The following is a 17,220-nucleotide window of genomic DNA, read 5'->3' as shown; positions in this document are numbered from 1 at the left end:
TCTTTACTGAGCACCTACTATGTGTTTATAGCTCAGCCGCCCAGAAACTAATTCAGATCAGCTTAGCCCCAGTGGGATAAAGTTTGAGCCATGCATGATAAAGCTTGAATTAAATGCTTATTTAGAAGGAAGGAACAAGCAAGCTGCCTCAAAAAGAAGGAAAAGGGCACCGGCCCCCACTCTGGGAGGGACAACGTCTAGTCCTCCCCTCAAAGAAAGTCTTATGTGTGGACCCAGGTGCTGCTAAGGGGGGCCTGGCGGGGTGGTGGGGGATGAAAGGCTTTCTGGAGGCCCTCTGACCCCAGCCGTCCCACGGGAAATGAGCAAGGAGGCTGCTGGCTGGCAGACAAGCAGGTGTGCCCTTAAGAAGCCATGGAGATTAGCTGGGGCTTATCCAAACCTCTGCAGGAGGCAAATCTCTCCTGGCTCTCTCAGGAGACCTCAGCCCTCCTCTGGCATCAAATAAGCCAGATGCAGAATGGACGTCAACTTGGCCTTTGTGAGTCCCGGGCCCCAGAGCAGGAATCTGGACACCATGACACTCACCAGAGCCCCCAGTGAGAATGGGTTTCTGAACAATATGTTTAGAAAAAGGGAAAGGGAGCAAAAGAAATGACCACAAGTCGGAATCACAGACAAACGAAGCCTCACTTATACTCACATCTTTGTCTTTGGGGCAGTCTTTACGCCGCATCCACCCCACCCCAATCCATCCTCGGCCCCACATTTGACAATTTGACCGTAAATTTCTTTTTTCTCAAGAAAATATGGCTTCTGGGGGAAAGTAGCTGGTATCTGCTCTTCGGCAAAGGTAAAAGCCAGAAGGCTCAAAGATGGAGAGCCTCATTCTCGGGAGCCCTAAGGAAAGCAAATTAGCAACATAAGCAGTGGAAGGAAGGAAAGGGGGGTTCCCATCAGTGTGGAATACATCCATTTAGTTCCACACCAAGGTCCAGTGATGCGGCGGAAAGAACACTGGCTTTAGAGTCAGCAGATAAGCATTAGAATCCTGATTCTGCTGTGTACAAGCTGTGTGACGCTGAACAAGTCACCTAACCTCTCTGAGCATTGATTTTCCCATCCTAAGGAGAGCATTAAATAGAATAATTGTACAAGCAGCCAGCAGAGTACCTTACATATAAAAGGTGCTCAATAAACTTAGTCCCTTCCACTCTTCCGTCTTTCAACAACCCAATTCACTACATAAAACAGTAGATAAAATCACTACTATTTCACACTTGTTGAAACCCATTCCTAGGGAGGGTCACTCACTTGCCCAAACCTCACCTAGATGGAAAGAGCAGAGATCAGAATCCAAATTCCCCCAATGCCCTTGCTAGGCCTTGCTGTTTGAGGGCACCATAAAGATGACCCAGTGCCCAGTCTCAGAAAGGTCCAAACACAGGTGTGGCAGAGGGGAAACATCAGCATCCGATGCTGGTACACACCAGGGAGGCTGGAGCCGTACCTGTCTCTCAAACATGCCTGAAACTCACCAGGAAACACGTGAGATGTATGGGATTTGGGGAAGGGGGTGGGGGACGGAGTGGTCTTCACAGCTTTAACTAACAGTGTAACCAAGAGCCCGCTCATCTTTTAAACTGGTTGTGCCACACACACACCCAAGTACAAGACCACTGGCTCTGGAATGTCTGAAATGGGGAGATGTCCTTGACGCAATGACAGCAACAATAATGGGACTTTTTCCTTCAATTCACCACCTTCCCTGCCAGTGCATACCAGGTCCGCAGGAACGTCACTTCAGACCATGGGTACTGCCTCCACTCCACCTGACTCTCAGATCATCTCTGGGGCAGGAAGGTTCTCTGCAACCCAGACTGCGGTCCATCTTGTCTTGGTTTCTTCCCAAAGGTAGTTAAATTCCTGTTTCTGTTTGAAAAATACCCTACCACCCATACCTAAACGGATAATTTTAGAACTAGGACTCTCACATGCGTTCTCTTGTTTTACAAATGAAGGAACTGAAGGAGGCTCAGAGTTGTGGAAAACTTGTCCCAGGTCATGAAGCTAACTTGGTCAGCGCTGTGTCGATTCAGTGCCTGCCCCCTCCACTGACTGACTGAGGGTTTGGGGATCCACGTGGATGGGAGAAACAATCTCTTTGCACAGTTTCATCAGTCTAGAGCTAACCGTGCACAGAGCTCCTGAGAAAGGCATTCAAGGTCAAGTGTGATAAAAACACAACCCATATAATAGTCAAATCTTCCATTAAAATATCTGCAAGGAAAAAGTAAATAAATAAAATGCCAAAAAGCCCTTGCAAGAAGTACTACTTTTTTAATTTAGAGATTTCTTTGTGGGTCCCAAAGGCGGTGTGCTATAATTATAATGGAGAAGTCAATCACTATAAATACATTCTTTGCTTTTGTCTCATTGTGTCTGAAAAAGTTGTTTCTTTCAGCTATAATTTACTGATCAACTACTCTGTTCCAGGTATATCCTAAGGCCAAGAATATGCAGATGGATAGCCACAGCCTCTGTGCTCAAGAAACTATCTGAGAAAGGGTAAAAACAGGTACTACATAAAATAAATCAAAGACCTAAATGTAGGGCCTAAAGCTATAAAACACTTCAGAGAAAATATAGGGAAAAGTTTCATGACATTGGATTTGGCAATGATTTCTTGGACGTAGCAACGAAAGCCAAGTAAAAAAAGGAAAAAGAAAAAAAGATAAATCAGACTACATCAAAATTTAAAACCTCTGTGCATTAAATGACATGATCAGCAAAAAGGCAACTCGCTGAAAGGAAGAAATTATTTGCAAATCATCTATCTGATGAGGGATCTCAAATCGATGAAAAACTCCTACAACTCAAAAAGAAAACAAACAAACAAGCAACTTGATTCAAAAATAGGCAAAGAACTTGAATTTTGGCAAAGAAGGTATACAAATGGCCAGTAAGGATGTGAAAATATCACCACTCCTTAGGGAAATGCAAAACTTACACTACAATGAAATACTACCTCCCCCTTCTTAAGATAGTTGCTACCCAAAGCAGAAAATAGGCATTGAAGAAAGTATGGAGAACTCGGAAGCCATGTGCCCTGTTGGTGGAATCTAAAATGTGATTGCCAGTGTGGAAAATAGTGTGGTGGTGCCTTCGATACTTAGAAACAGAGCTATCCTATGATTCCGCAATCGCACTTGTGGGTACGTATCCAAAAGAACTGAAAACAAGGTCTTGAAGAGATATTTGTACATCTGTGTTCATAGGAGACTTATTCATGGGATCCAAAAAGTGAAAATGACCCAAGTGCCTATTGACAGATGAATGGATAAGTAAAATGTGGTCTATACATACCATGGAATATTACTCGGCCTTACAAAAGAAGGAAATCCTCATACCTGCTACACTATGGATGGACTAGAGGACATTATGCTAAGGGACAGAAGCCAGTCACAACACAACAAACTGTGAAGACAGTATATGATTTCACTTATAACTGGAATCTAAAAAACAAAACAAATACACAGACAAAAAAGACAGAAACAGACTCATAAGCACTGAGAACAAACTGGCAATTTTCAAAGGGGAGGAAAATTGGGAGGTGGGGGCTGGTATTAGGGAAGGAGAGGTAGAGGTACAAATTTCCAATTATAAGTCACAGGGATGAAAACCACAGCATAGGAAACATAGTCAATTATATTATAATAACTTTGTTAAAATGATTAAGATAGTAGTTTTTATGTTGTGTATATTTGCTAAAAAATTTTTTTAAAAATAAGACAAGAAATACAGGCACCGTCACCACCATCAGTAAACTTAGCAGGAGCGAATGGAAAGCTCTAGTACCCCAGCAAACACTGCAAAGCACCATGAAGCCCCTATAAAATGACCAACAAAGAAATGCTAAGATTCTGTGTGAAAACATCCTGAGAGAAGAGGGAAAGCCTTGATGAAGATGGTGAACTCTAGACCCGGACTGAGTCTTTCTCACAAGACCATAAGCCTCACCACGTGTTCATAAAACCGACAATGTTAAATTTCTCCATCCACAGTTAGACATCGCTTGAGGCGCCATCTTGATAGAACAGACATATCAGAACAACCTACAAATTCCTAAATCGTTAATCTTGGCTTGTGACTGTTAAGAGGTTTTGCTTCGTATCTTCAGGCAGGGGTAATGGGTACGGAGGAGCCCTCTGCAGTGATTTGATCCATTTTTGAAACAAAACATTAAGCTCTTAAGAAAGGACTTACCGGTTGATTTCATCTGACCAATAGTCTAGATCTTGGTTCCCCTTCCACAGGGCAGATCCCCTGGAACATCACAGTCTTGGACAGACAGGAACAACGGAAGGTGAAACAGCGGCATCTTTACTGAGAGAGAAGACAAGAAAGACGGATTACCAGAGGTAAAGGGAGAATAATTTCCCCACGGTCTGACACTTACGTACCTCACCCAGCTTATGGGTGCCCTTCAAACACCATGCCTCTCTCCTTAGCATTTAGTGAGTTCCCTTTCCGTGTGTCTGTGGGCTCAGTGTTGTGCTAAGGCCGGGGGCGCCTGGAGATGTGGTGCAGCCCCTCCACTCAGGAATGTCCCATCCTAGGGAGTGAGGAAGCATGAAAGCCCGAACTACGTTGTCAGAACGTAGGATGTCTTGTGGTTCTGTGCGTAAACTAAAGGAAGCGCACCCGCCTCCCCCCACCCCCACCCCTGCCCCTGTCAGCAGAGAAAGCTGGAGCCCAGAGCAACAAAAGGTTCAACAGCGAGTGCCTCCTGACTCTCTTGGCCCAAAGAGATGGTTTTCTCAAACCCACGCGCCCTGGTGCTCGACATCCCTCTCATTACATGCCCAGTCTCTCCCAGACTTGGTCAGAGCCTGCTGATGAGTCCGAGAGCGCAGGACTCCATCCCTGTCCTTGCTGGTAGACACTCCCCATCCCTGGGCCACGGAACACGCAACTATACCCCGGGTGAAAAGGCAAGTGGCCAGCGAGCACCCACGTCAAGCCCGTCAGCACCACGGTCCGAAATGCAAGGTTGGCAGCACTGTCTTCATGCACGAACTACGACGCATCACCATGATCCCACGGCTCTGCTAGACCTCCCTGCCTGACCTGCTGGGTCAGCCGCACTCCCCGCCCGTTTCAGACGCCCAAACAAATTAGCGCATGCTCCCTGATGACGCAAAACTCCGTGGGCACGCGCGCATGCGCACGTGTGTTGTCGAAGCTCCTGTGCCACTGCGTGATCCTCGAGTGAACATTCCTCAGCCCTCCACTGACCAAGAAGGGGGAGGCGCCGTCAGTCGGCCCCTGAGCATCTGTATCCGCTCGTTCTAAAGTCAGCCTCTCACCCCAGCCCGTGGAACGTATTTAAACCTCAGTGAAGGGCCCTCACTGTCTTTTGTACTGGATCCATCCACCAGGCTGAATGAAGCTTTTAGAACCAGCACGGACCAGATGGCCCTCCAAGATCATTTCTGAATGTTTCCATCTGAGTCATTTGTATGCGGAAGTCTTCGCAAAATAGCAATCTGGGTAGCAGGCTCCAGGCTGAGTCCAGCTTTCCAGACAGCCCATCTTTGCCTACAATTGAGAAGACAAGCACAATATTGTAGGGTTCCACAAAAATATTACAGCATTTATCTATATGTGTAGCATCAAATACACGAAGTGTCCCTGTCAGGCTGTCACTACAATGGTAGTGTGCCACAGCTACCTCCTTCCCCGACTTACTTGTCTTCTCCCATGCACCTACCCCTTCTCCTCCTGCGCAGGCTGAAAGCCAGCTTTGCCAACCAGCCAGCAGAGGGTACGGCTACACTGAGACAAGAATCCGATTCCCGGTTCTGGGCCAATCCAGAGCCGGGAGAGATTAAGACTCATGAAAATGGGCTCTAGCCTTATCACCTGCTGGGAGCTCCCAGCCAGAAAGCCCAGGTGGGGTGGAAGATATGGAGCCAGCAGGGCACTGGCAGATGGGCCTGCTCATCTGAGGAAGGGGGGAGGCAGCAAGTGTGAGCACAGCACCAGGAGTCCCAGAATAGGGCCAACTGGGGTTCCTAAGTGGGAGGCAAACCCATATGAAGGGGGTCAACCCATCATTCCCCAGCCTGGGGAATCTACCCTAGTGAAGAGGAAACTTAGGCTCACACAAACACTCATACAGAGATATTTATGGCAGCTCTGCTCGTCATCATCCCAAACTGGGAACGATCCAAATGTCCTACTACCATTGAATGTAGAAACCAAATATGTATATCCATACAACAGAAAACCACTCAGCATTTAAAAAAAAAAAAAAGTAAATTATGGATACAAACAGTAACGTGGATGAACCCCAAAGGCATTATGTTGAGGGAATGAAGCCATTCTCAAAAATTCCATTTGCGTGATGACATTTATAAAAGATTTTCAACATCTCAGCATTGTCAGGGACCAGGCGTGAGGGCAGGGTTTGACTTCAAAGGAATAGCATGACAGAATGTTTTGGAGTTGATGAAACGTTCTGGATCTTGCTTTTGGTGATGATTACATGAATTTGTGGCTGTGTCCGAATTCATCGAACTGTATATTCAGGTCAGATTCATGATATGTTAATCAAAAACAAAAATTTCAAAAGAAAAAAATGTATTAAAAAATCAAAGGGATATAACGTGAGGGGCAGGATGGGATACACAGATGAAGAGTGAAATCAACGAATGGTCATCATCAAGAATGTATAGTTGGGGTAAAGCACAGAAGGCCAGAGCAGAGTCCAGCCAGGAGGACAGGCTGATGGGGATGGGTCCAGAAGATCAGGCTGATGGGACAGAGAGGCCATCTGGACCCTCGTGGAGTTGGCTGAGCAAGGAGTCTATCACTCAATGTTCACATGGCTCCAGAGACTCTGCTCACCCTTAAGAACCAATATTCACAGGAGCGTGGAGCAGGCTCGAGTTATTTCTACACTTCCCTTGCTGAGAAGAGGGGGCTCCTCAGCTTTGGGCAGGGCTTTAGTTGAGAAGGGGTAAGTGACAAACAAAAGCTAGACAAATCTAATCTAATCTTCTCATTTACAGATGAGGAATCTGGGAGAACCCCCAAATCTCACTGCCTGCTAGTACCCTCAGAGGTCCTGGATCCCAACCCTGGACCCTTTCTGCCAAGGCTCACACCACTCCTTTGTTAGTTCTCCAGCCTGGGAACAGTATTGCTCTATATCTGTTTTGGGCAGGTGAGGCTATGTTTTTCCATTTTAAAAACAGCAGAACAAAGGTGACATCATAGCATCCGATCACAACACATTGAAACATTTACTACCTTCCTTAACCTTTTACTTGCTGTTCTTTTCTCAAATGAATTGCTCACTAAATCCCATGTCTGAATCTTGTGTCATCCTTCTCTTATTCAAGCCATTAAATACAATGATTAGACTGGATGATAAAAAGATAGTCAAAGCTCTTACCTATCAAATAACCTTCTGTATCCTATCCACATGTCTCATTTCCATCTAACTCTGTAGAGCTCAGAGGAGGGAGGACAGTCTCACACTTTGAGCTTATGACTCTTGGATTCAATGGTATGCGAGATAAGCCCGAGTTGAAGAAAGAGTGGATTGGACGTCCTGATTCACTCCGCTGATAGGAGATGTGAGATTTTATGATATGAGATGGGACATGGATGTGAAATTCTAGGTAAGTTACTTCCTCTCCCGAGATTTAACTTGCTCCCTTATAATGTGAGCTGATTGAGTTAGAAAATCACCACGGTACTTTCTGGTCCTACAATGTCACGTTCCATGTTTAGCCTTAAGTACAGATCATAAATAATTAAATCAATGCACAAAAATTTGAGAAGTTTAATTTAGTAAATAGTTATTGAGGGTCTACTCTATTTTCAGGCTACATGTTAGCCAGGAGGTATTTAAAAATATGTAAGAAATGAACCCTGACTTTAAGGACACATAGCCTAATGGATCAGAACAAGACTCTAGATTTAAAGGCTCCACAGTCAAGGCACAGTTTCCCCTGTAACCATCTGGGTCATTTGTTTAACCTCTCTGAACCTATTTCTTCATCTATAAATTGCAAATAATAATGGCTCCAGCTACAAGTGAGAAATATGAGAGTATATTAAGTTTTATTATTAAGCCATTTATATTACTTTTCTACCCTTTTGAAACAGCATTTTTCTTCCTCCCTCCCATACTTTTTTTTTTTGCAAATGATCTCCATTTTTAATCTTCTTTCTTGACGTTGAATTTTCTATTAATGGTTTGAGATGCAATTCAAGTTCTACTTCTCCATGAAGACTTATCCATCTGTTCCAGCCAATACATATCTCCCTGTCTCTGGGTTTTTGTTGCCTTTTTAAAACATTAAATGGTATTTCTTATTGTTTCATAATTGAGTCAGGTATAAACGGTTGTAAGCTTTTTTGAACCTCCAGCTTCTTCTGCCCACAGGGATCTCAGATTCTATAGGTATCAAGTTGAACCCATGATCTTGTCCAAAGATGGCACTCCTCTCCTTGGGTTCATTCAATTCATGGTTTCTCAATTGTTCATACTAAATACTCAAGTATTTATCATGTTTCCTCACCAACATACCCACCTCTAATCCATCCTATTAATTCCAATGTATGTGCATTGCTCTGATCATCCTCTCTCATCTCCATGAGCATCTCTTGACAGGGTTAATGCAATGGCGGAGGGCAGGATGTCTTAGTATCACCTAGCAAGTTTTTCTAAATATCCTTATTAATCTTCCCATCACCCTGTATCAGAGCAGAAGCTTGGCTGAGGTGAGGGAAGAAACAGAAGACTAGGGAGGGGAAAAGCCTGTGCATTTTGCAAAAGCTTCCCAGATTATTCTGATATATTGCCCATCACTGTTGGACACCATCATGCTAAACTTCCTCCTTTCCAATCCTTTCTCCCTCTACTGACCAAAGTACTTTTCAAAATTTCCAGTAATAACAGTTCCTCACTGCCTTTCAGGAACAAAGAACAGATTCTTTAACCTGGCTTTCACATGGCTCCAGGACACCTTCCTGACCTGATTTCCTCCAATTTCTTCCATGCCCAGTAGGTTCCAGACAAACAAACCAGACTTTGTTGTCCTAGACACACCATACCCTTTCATAACCCCTCCCCTGATTCACATTTTACCTTGGAATTCCCTTCTGTTCTAATCTCATCAACCCTACCTGAAAAAATGCCACTTAACTTTCAATGCTCAAACCCATGCCATCTCCTCCATGAAGTCCACCCCAATTCCTTCCCCTTTCCAGGCAGAATTAGCTGTTCCCTCCTCTTGACCTTCATATCATTCTATTCACAGTGTTAATCCACTGACCAGCAGTTTGGGTAGGCTAACTTCCTTGACTCCTTCCAAAAGGCTACAGGTCTTTCTTTTGGTCTCCTACAAAATTGTTTAACTCTGTTACCATTACACCCTTTGCACTGTGTGTGTGTGTGTGTGTGTGTAAGTATGTGTTGAGTTTCCTGACCCATTTATCTACCAAATTCTACTAAATTAAACCGTGATCTCCTCAAAGATAGATGCCATCTTATCTTTCATTGAATCCCTAGCACCAACCAAGGGTGCAGAATTTTAGTGGCCACTAAATAAATAAATCTTTGGTCAAAATTCAAATTAGACATCATCCCCTAGTCAGCCTTCCACAGCTCTAAGAAGTGGCAATGCCTTGTTTCACCACAGCACACTGCATATACCACTTTGTACCAAAATCATCTGTTAAACAGTCCATGTCCTTAACTAAGACTGTAACTTCATTAGGGGTATGAACCATAATTTTCCCTCTTTCTAACCCGTGGCATATGGCACAGTGTCTGACAAATAGCGCCACTCACCAATGTTCTAGAACAACTAAACCGAATGCACTGTTGTTTCTTTGCAGGGATCTTCACTGTATCTTTTACCACTCTTACATTTTGACACCTCCAGCCTTGGACTGAGAGCAAGCATTCAGCAAATATTTGTCAATTGACATAGTCATATGGAATGTTCCAGAATAAGTTGAGAGGATTCAGTGCCCTTCTCAGTTGTGTTTCCAGGAAAGGACAGATTGAGTCTTTCAGGGCCATCATCCCAACCCTAGTCATTGTCCTCCCTGGTATTTCAAGTCAAGTCACCAAAAACGAGGATCTGTCATTGTTCTAATTTCTAGCTTATTTATCCAGCCAAATACCAGGCATTTTGCTCCCCTCCAGTTGTCCCAATATATTCACCGATTGGCATGTGTCATATTAACCTTGTTCAGGAGTAGAAAAGAAAGAAGAATGGAGGGGACACAGAAATAAAATTCTCAGGAAAATTAAAAGCAATGCCTACTTATGTGACAAGTTCAAAGCTGGGGTTTGGATCACTGGTTAATGTGTTCATAATACATAGGCCTACTGGATAATGAAAACCTTTAACATTAATTTATCCACAAGTGAAGAGTTTTGAAATTTTGAAATATTTGAAATTTTGTTTTTAAAAATGACACCAGAATGTCAGGGTATTTATGGGCATACACTCAATCGCAAGTTATTATTAAAAGCTTTGAAAACAATGTGTGGTATGTTTTCCTTTACACAGTAATAATAATTACCATGTTTTTAAAAAGCATAAACACGATAAAGTCTCTCTTTTTCTCCATATTTAAGTAAAATAACACAAATACCCTTTTAGAAGTTTATAAATTGCCCAAACATTTTGAAAGCTTAGGCACAATTAGCTGAAACCATTATATAAAACACTGTTAGCTAGTGAGCAACCCCCAAGAAACATTTTCCTAGAAGTTGGAAAGTAGCACTAACTTGAGTTAAGTAAAAAGAACAAGTTCAACATTGGTCATAGCACACAGACTGGGAGGAGAGACAGAAAGCATGGTTGCCATGAAAATAGGAGTTTCTTTCCAGATAGGTTTGTTGTGAAATTACTTAGAGAAAAAAAAAAAAATGGCCGTGCCCTTCTTATTTAAGATAAAAGGTAGAGGGATATTGGTGAACTTGAATTCACATTGTATGATTTTATTTAAAAGTCCCCAGAGTCAGGATTACTCTCAATTTCTACGATCGAGGATAGATGATTGTCTTTCTACAGTGAGGTCATTTGTGTGATTAGGCGTAATGCAGTATTTTAAGGCTCCATCAAGAAGAATGAAATGAAGTCAAGAATTGAGAGGCCCTGGTTCAGATTTGTCATACAAAATCTGATACCAGAAAAAAAGATGAGTCTGGACTTGAGTGATTCTAGCTGATTATCCATTCCACCAAATTTCATTGGTATAAAATGAAGTGATGTGGGATAGCCAAAATAACTAGTCCTCATCAGGGAAGGATGGGCCCCAGTGACGATCACCACACTGAGTTGCCATTTAAGGTCATTTCCCAGATGAGCAAGTAGTAGGGGGAGGTAGGTAGAAGCCATTTTGAGAAGATTCAACGCTTCTAATACTATCCATCCTAATGTCTGCATGTTCTGCTTTGTTAATGCTTTATATGAAAAGAAAGGAAAGTTCAAAACTATCTTAAATGTCTCCAATGTGCAGAAAGATTGATTATCATTACCAGAGAATAGGTCCCTGAAACCAGCAAAGTGCATCCTATCGAAACAAATTTCCTTTTCAACTGTCAGTTTTTAAGGGAAGGCTAGGATCCTACTAACCAGCCCAGAGTTGCTCTGAGATGGCAAGAGCAACCATGCAAACTGATGAACATTGGCACAAGGAACTGAACAAGAAAGTTTAGATCTTCACTTTGGTCCATTGATCGAGCCCCATGGGTTTCCCAGCACTTGGCAAGCCAAAACTCTCTCTGGTCCTCAGTATCCCTTTATGCATGTCAGGGGGAGAAAAGCCACTCCTTCCAAGAGTATGAAGACAAATGAGATTGTGATGATCAAATGACTTGAGCATTTGGGGGGACAAAAGTTTTGCAACAAGGACAATAAGTGGTTTCCTTTAAGAGTTTAAATGATGTGAATAAACTACATTTATTCTATGAGTTCTTGGATGCTCGGATGACCTGGTTTCACTGGGCGAATGGTACTGTTGTTTCCTGTCAGGCTTTATTTTAGTCTTACCTTGCAGTCACTGGAGTTGAAGAGGGAAAGATGAGAGGACCCAAAGGAACAGGGACTTGTAAAAGGGACTGAAGAATGTTAGAGAGCCCTTATAATATCACTAACTGGTTGAAGGATGGCTAATCTGAGACATCCCTTTTAATCCTCTCCCACAAACTTTCAAGCAATAGTCCTGGAATAGGCATTTTATGGATTGCATTTTCATGGATAGGTGTGTAGATAATATTACATATTCTTTTCTCATCCTTCCAGATCTGCTCTCAGAGAAGTGGGTAGAGGAGGAACTTTTCTCCACATCATCAGTGTTTCTTTTGCATAGAACTTCACATTAAAGGAATGTGGGAGAGGGGCGGGAAAAAGCCCTGGATGGCCACATAACTTCCCCTAGAATATTCTTAGCATTCTTACGCCGTGCTTAAAATGTCAACTGTCAAAATCATATAATTATTTTTCAAGGAAATCCCAAATTTCTGCAGTTAGCCTAGCAAGTCTACATAAATGAAAGAGTACACACCTCCTTCCCACCCCCCAAAAAGTAAATCCGGGGAGAAAACAGAGTTCGGTTAAAGCATCCTTTGTCAATGGCATCCTTATTCTCCACGTTTGCTTATCTTTAAACCCAACTTCTGAACATAGAACATCATATCCAAATGCCACCTCTTGGCTAATGTAACAAATCATTAGGAGCTTTCTAGTTGCTTCCCAAAATGCAACAAGAGCAGTTTGTCATGCTGGTTGATTAGCATGGTAGAAAGTCTTCATCTTGCTATTATGTTCTACACTTCTGATGAGCACTTAGAGTCCTATGCCACAAAGGAAGTTAGGTGAGCAATTTGATCTCTGAAGACCTCATCCAGTTAGGTAGAAGGAGGTGTGCTATTCACTCAGAAAGGGTTAGAACAACTGTCCTCCAAATTTAGAAGAGAAAAAAGAAATCCAGAAGGGTTTAAAAGGTGGTGACCCTGAGAGGTGTGTCTGCAACTTAACTGTAGAGTCTCCACGAACGATATGCTTTTGGGGAAAAAAAAATAGTTTTCAGTTGAATTAAGATGTTTGGAATTAATGAGTGGATTGAACATGGTTTAGCACCTTGGGCCATCCCCTATCATTTTAATGGTTCTATTAAGTCAGCCTAAGCGTCTACAGGCAGATAGAAGTAGAAGAGCTACAATGTCTTTTATCGTTTACATACACCTCTATGTAAGCTGTTGCTCGAATTATGGTAAGGTGTTCTTCCAGAACGCCAAAAGATACTATTCTTGTTTTTTTTTAAAAGATTTGTATTTTTAAGGCCCAGAAGATAAAAGGCACAAATAATATTTTAACCACATTGCATTCAAAATATAAAATATTAAAGATGGAGTTTTCATTTTTTCAGAAATGTAGAGGTTCGGTCTTCTGTAAGATTTTACAAGTTTTGTTGTGGAGCATCACACATGACATGGAGGACATTGGGAGATGGAGAGGAGAAGGGAGTTGGGGGAAATTGGAAGGAGAGATGAACCATGAGAGACTATGGACTCTGAAAAACAACCTGAGGGTTTTGAAGGGGCGGGGGTGGGAGGTTGGGGGAACAGGTGGTGGGTAATAGGGAGGGCACATACTGCATGGAGCACTAGGTGTTGTGCAAAAACAATGAATACTGTTACGCTGAAAAAATAAATAAATAAAAATTTTAAAAAAAGATTTTGCAAGTTTTGGATCTACTGGAACAAATCTCGACAGTTGTGTAAAATATTTGGATTAATGGTTGAACTTGAACTTGTGCCTTTAACATATCTGGGGATTGACCTTGGCCACAAGAGCAGTTGTTCCTTTCAAGTTGATCCAGCAGAAATTAAATATCTGCAGGGGGCACGGGCTAAAAGATGGGGTTCTCTCCAAGTCTGTTCTCCCATGGGACGAAGCGTTCCTTCCGGCTCCTTGGAGAACCACTGTTTGGAGGGCCGAAGGGACTTGTTTACAACACTTCCATCCTAGAGACCCTGAGCTTTGCATTAACCTCTTTGTCTTCGGCATTTTCAAGTGGAAATCCTAGCTGGCCTAGTTCAGCCATTTGCCCCTCACTTCACATTTTGCCCCAGCAGATTGGTCAGAAGCTGGGGATCGTCATCCCTCTCAGCTCCAAACACTCTGAAGACCAACTTTCTCATACACAAAGGCTTTGGGAACATTTATTTAAATTTGACTTTTGAATCAATCCCAAGTGACTGTTCCTTGGCAAAAGATATGTAACTTTATCAGAGAGAAATTTTCCTTGCTCACAATTCCTGGCCCCGAGTTGCTGTAAGCATCATGTGGATGTGTGTTGGAAATTAAACAGTGCGCTACCAGGGTGGCCGCAATTAAATTCAGACTTGCATTCAAACCACGCCCCGTTCTGCATTTCTTCGAGAAGTTTGCTTTCTATAGACATTTCAAAATGTTCCTTCACAAAAGAAAGAGGCAGGGTGGCTGGGACCAAGTCCCCTAAATCAGGGCAGTGAGAACAGAGAGGGGGGCATTTATTTGCAGGGTACCAAAGTAGCTGCTAATATACAGGGATCCTCAGACTTCTAATTTAAGGTGTTTTCTTAGGGAGCCCAAAAGTTATTCTCCCCCACTTTCACAGACAGACTACACCCATTATTTGGAAAAGAAAGAAATTATGAGCTCATATTGACCATCAATCTACCAGCATGCATTATAACATGGAATGGTTCCTTGAAAGAAACATTTTCTTCCTCTGCTTAAAATACATTTTAGGATTGAAATGCTGAATGTTAGCAACTTCTGATAATAGTGAAGAGTCCCAGGTTCATGTGAGAAGTTAGATGGCTTAAGCAGGGGAAAAAGTGATCAATTTGGAATAATTTTCTATGTAAGTATAGATAGTACAATATTTAGAAAGAAGAAAACTATGGGGAATCAATTACAGACATGGTTTTTCTACACTGCAACTAAGTTTATAAAATTTGCAAGTTTGTTTGTTTTTTGGCAAAATTGCTTGAATATGGAATTCAAATTTAAATATGCTTTCTGGTTCTATGTTGAATCTAATCACTTTTATTCAGTTGAAGAAATAGACATTATATGAAGTTAAAGTTGCTGGAAAGAATTCCTAGCATTTTCATGCTTATGCCAAATGGCCGTTTGAAATACTTGCCTAAAAATCTATTTGAGCATGTGCCTTTGTAACCTCTGAAAAGTTTGGGAGTTATCAAAGGAGTTGGCCTGCTCAGAGCAGATAATCACTTTTGCCTAAATGTCGCCCAAAAGAACAGCTCTCTGGTTAAGGTGCAAAATAACATAATCCTAGGATTTACAGCCACACCAATGATGGTCAAAAGCATCTTTTTTTTTGTAATATACATTGGAAAGTTACCACACACATTTCACATGCAAGCTTAAATGATCTGAAAAAGACAATCACCGATTTCAGGCTGAACCGATTCCAACATTTGAGCAAATCACAAACAGCAGATCTGGCCTTGCTTAAATTTTTCCATCTCGTTGTTGAACTGAACAAAAATAAACAAATGGAAAGCCTGACAGATGAATACGACTTTTCTCATGATTTTTTAAAACCAAAAATGCAGCAGAAAACAAATACCACACCCCCCCACCCCCACCCAAAGTCCTTGCAAAGAAACTGCCTTTGGCATCTAGTCTGGAGCAGTCTCCCCAGACCACCCCCCTCAAACTCCCACCAGAGCCCTTCCACTCTTGCTTTATCTCCTAATTTCGTGGACTGGATCGCTGAGCTGTTTATCAAACAGCGTGCAATAAAAACGGCTTCACTCTACTACTCTGTGAACTCTTGCGATTTTCTCCCTCCTCCTGGACAGAGGCCACTAGTAAGGGAAAGCCTCAGGAAAGGAAAAAAAAAAAAAAAAAAGCAGATCAGTGAAAGCAAAGAAACAATAGCTGACCGTGGCTTTGACAATGCCTCCCCTCAACCCTCTTTCTGCTCCTGCTGTGACACTCCCATTCAAGAGCAAGGGCGGCTGCCATCGGATGCATGGACAATGGACTGAGGAATACAAGGCAGGGGGGAAAAAAGGAAATCAGATGAATTCTGAGCTAAGATGGCAGGGCTCTCACCTTTTCCGTGTTTTTGCGAATAGTCTGGATGGAGGCGTCCCGCAGAGAAGAAATAAAAAGGGTGTCTGAATTGTTAGATGGTGCTGAAGGCTTCTGCATTTTGCAAACGCATTTTAGAACTATTTGCAGCGGCATACTTGCTGCCAGCCATCTCTCTCTCTCTCTCTCTCTCTCTCTCTCTCCTGTTTTATGTCCTGCTATCTCCATCACACCTCCATTAGTATGAAGACTTTCTGCCTGTAAGTAAGTGAGAGTGTGCATTCCTTAGTGTTTGAATCAAGACCCACGTCCGCATGCATTTCTAATCTAAGGAGCCTACAGCAGTTACTACAACTGTCAATTAGTCAGCAATAGCTGAGACCCTCAACGCCTCTGAAGGAACAAAGGTGGAAAGACATGCAAATACTCCAGCACCTAGATCACTGCAACTTCCTTGCTACAAAGATCAACACCTTTTGCTGGTTTTTTTTGTTTTTTGTTTCTTGTTGTTTTTTTGTTTTGTTTTGTTTTTTTGGTTTTGTTGTTTGTTTGTTTTTCTGTTTCACTTCCAAATCTATGTGCTACTCCAGGCTTCTAATGTATCCACCTGCATAATCAGGGATGGGAGTGCCTCTGGGTATATATGTTCCCTTGACATCACCGAAATGCATTAAGCTGAACTTAAAGGAAATACCTGGGGACAAATCAGAGCTTATGATATATTTGATCCATGGTCCATTTTAACAACTGCAAGTAGAACTTAAATTAAGTACATGGTAGAGTTCTTTGTCCATGGCAATGGCTTTTATGAAAGAAGCTCATAAAATAGTGATAAAAAGAAGGGGGGAGAGTATTCAGCTACAGAAAAGCATGTATGAAGATTCATTCTCCTCCATAACAGATAAAATTATTTTGATTTAAATTTACGTCCGGATGTTAACATTGAGTGGTTTGCTAGAGTGTGCGTGCAGGTGTTTTGTTTTTGTTTTTTTGTTTGTTTTTTTAATTGTATGTGTTGCTGAGTACCAGCACACCTTGGAGCTATCTGTGGTAACTTTCTTTGGATGCATTCTGTGCTAACACTCTGAAGCAAAAGAAAATATTCTTTTAT

At 42.3% G+C, this 17,220-nt stretch overlaps 1 long non-coding RNA gene across 1 annotated transcript in view; it reads right to left on the bottom strand.

Annotated features, from left to right (window-relative positions):
* LOC123949150 overlaps positions 1-4,346 on the bottom strand; it is an 86,160-nt gene extending 81,814 nt beyond the window's left edge. The window contains exon 1 of the long non-coding RNA XR_006820028.1: positions 4,225-4,346. This is a non-coding gene — a long non-coding RNA (uncharacterized LOC123949150). The remainder of the gene's footprint in view (positions 1-4,224) is intronic.
* Between the last annotated feature and the right edge of the window lie 12,874 nt (positions 4,347-17,220).

Source organism: Meles meles, chromosome 8 (assembly GCF_922984935.1).
Source record: "Meles meles chromosome 8, mMelMel3.1 paternal haplotype, whole genome shotgun sequence".
Taxonomy (NCBI): Eukaryota; Metazoa; Chordata; class Mammalia; order Carnivora; family Mustelidae; genus Meles; species Meles meles.
This window is presented reverse-complemented; position numbering and strand designations above follow the sequence as displayed.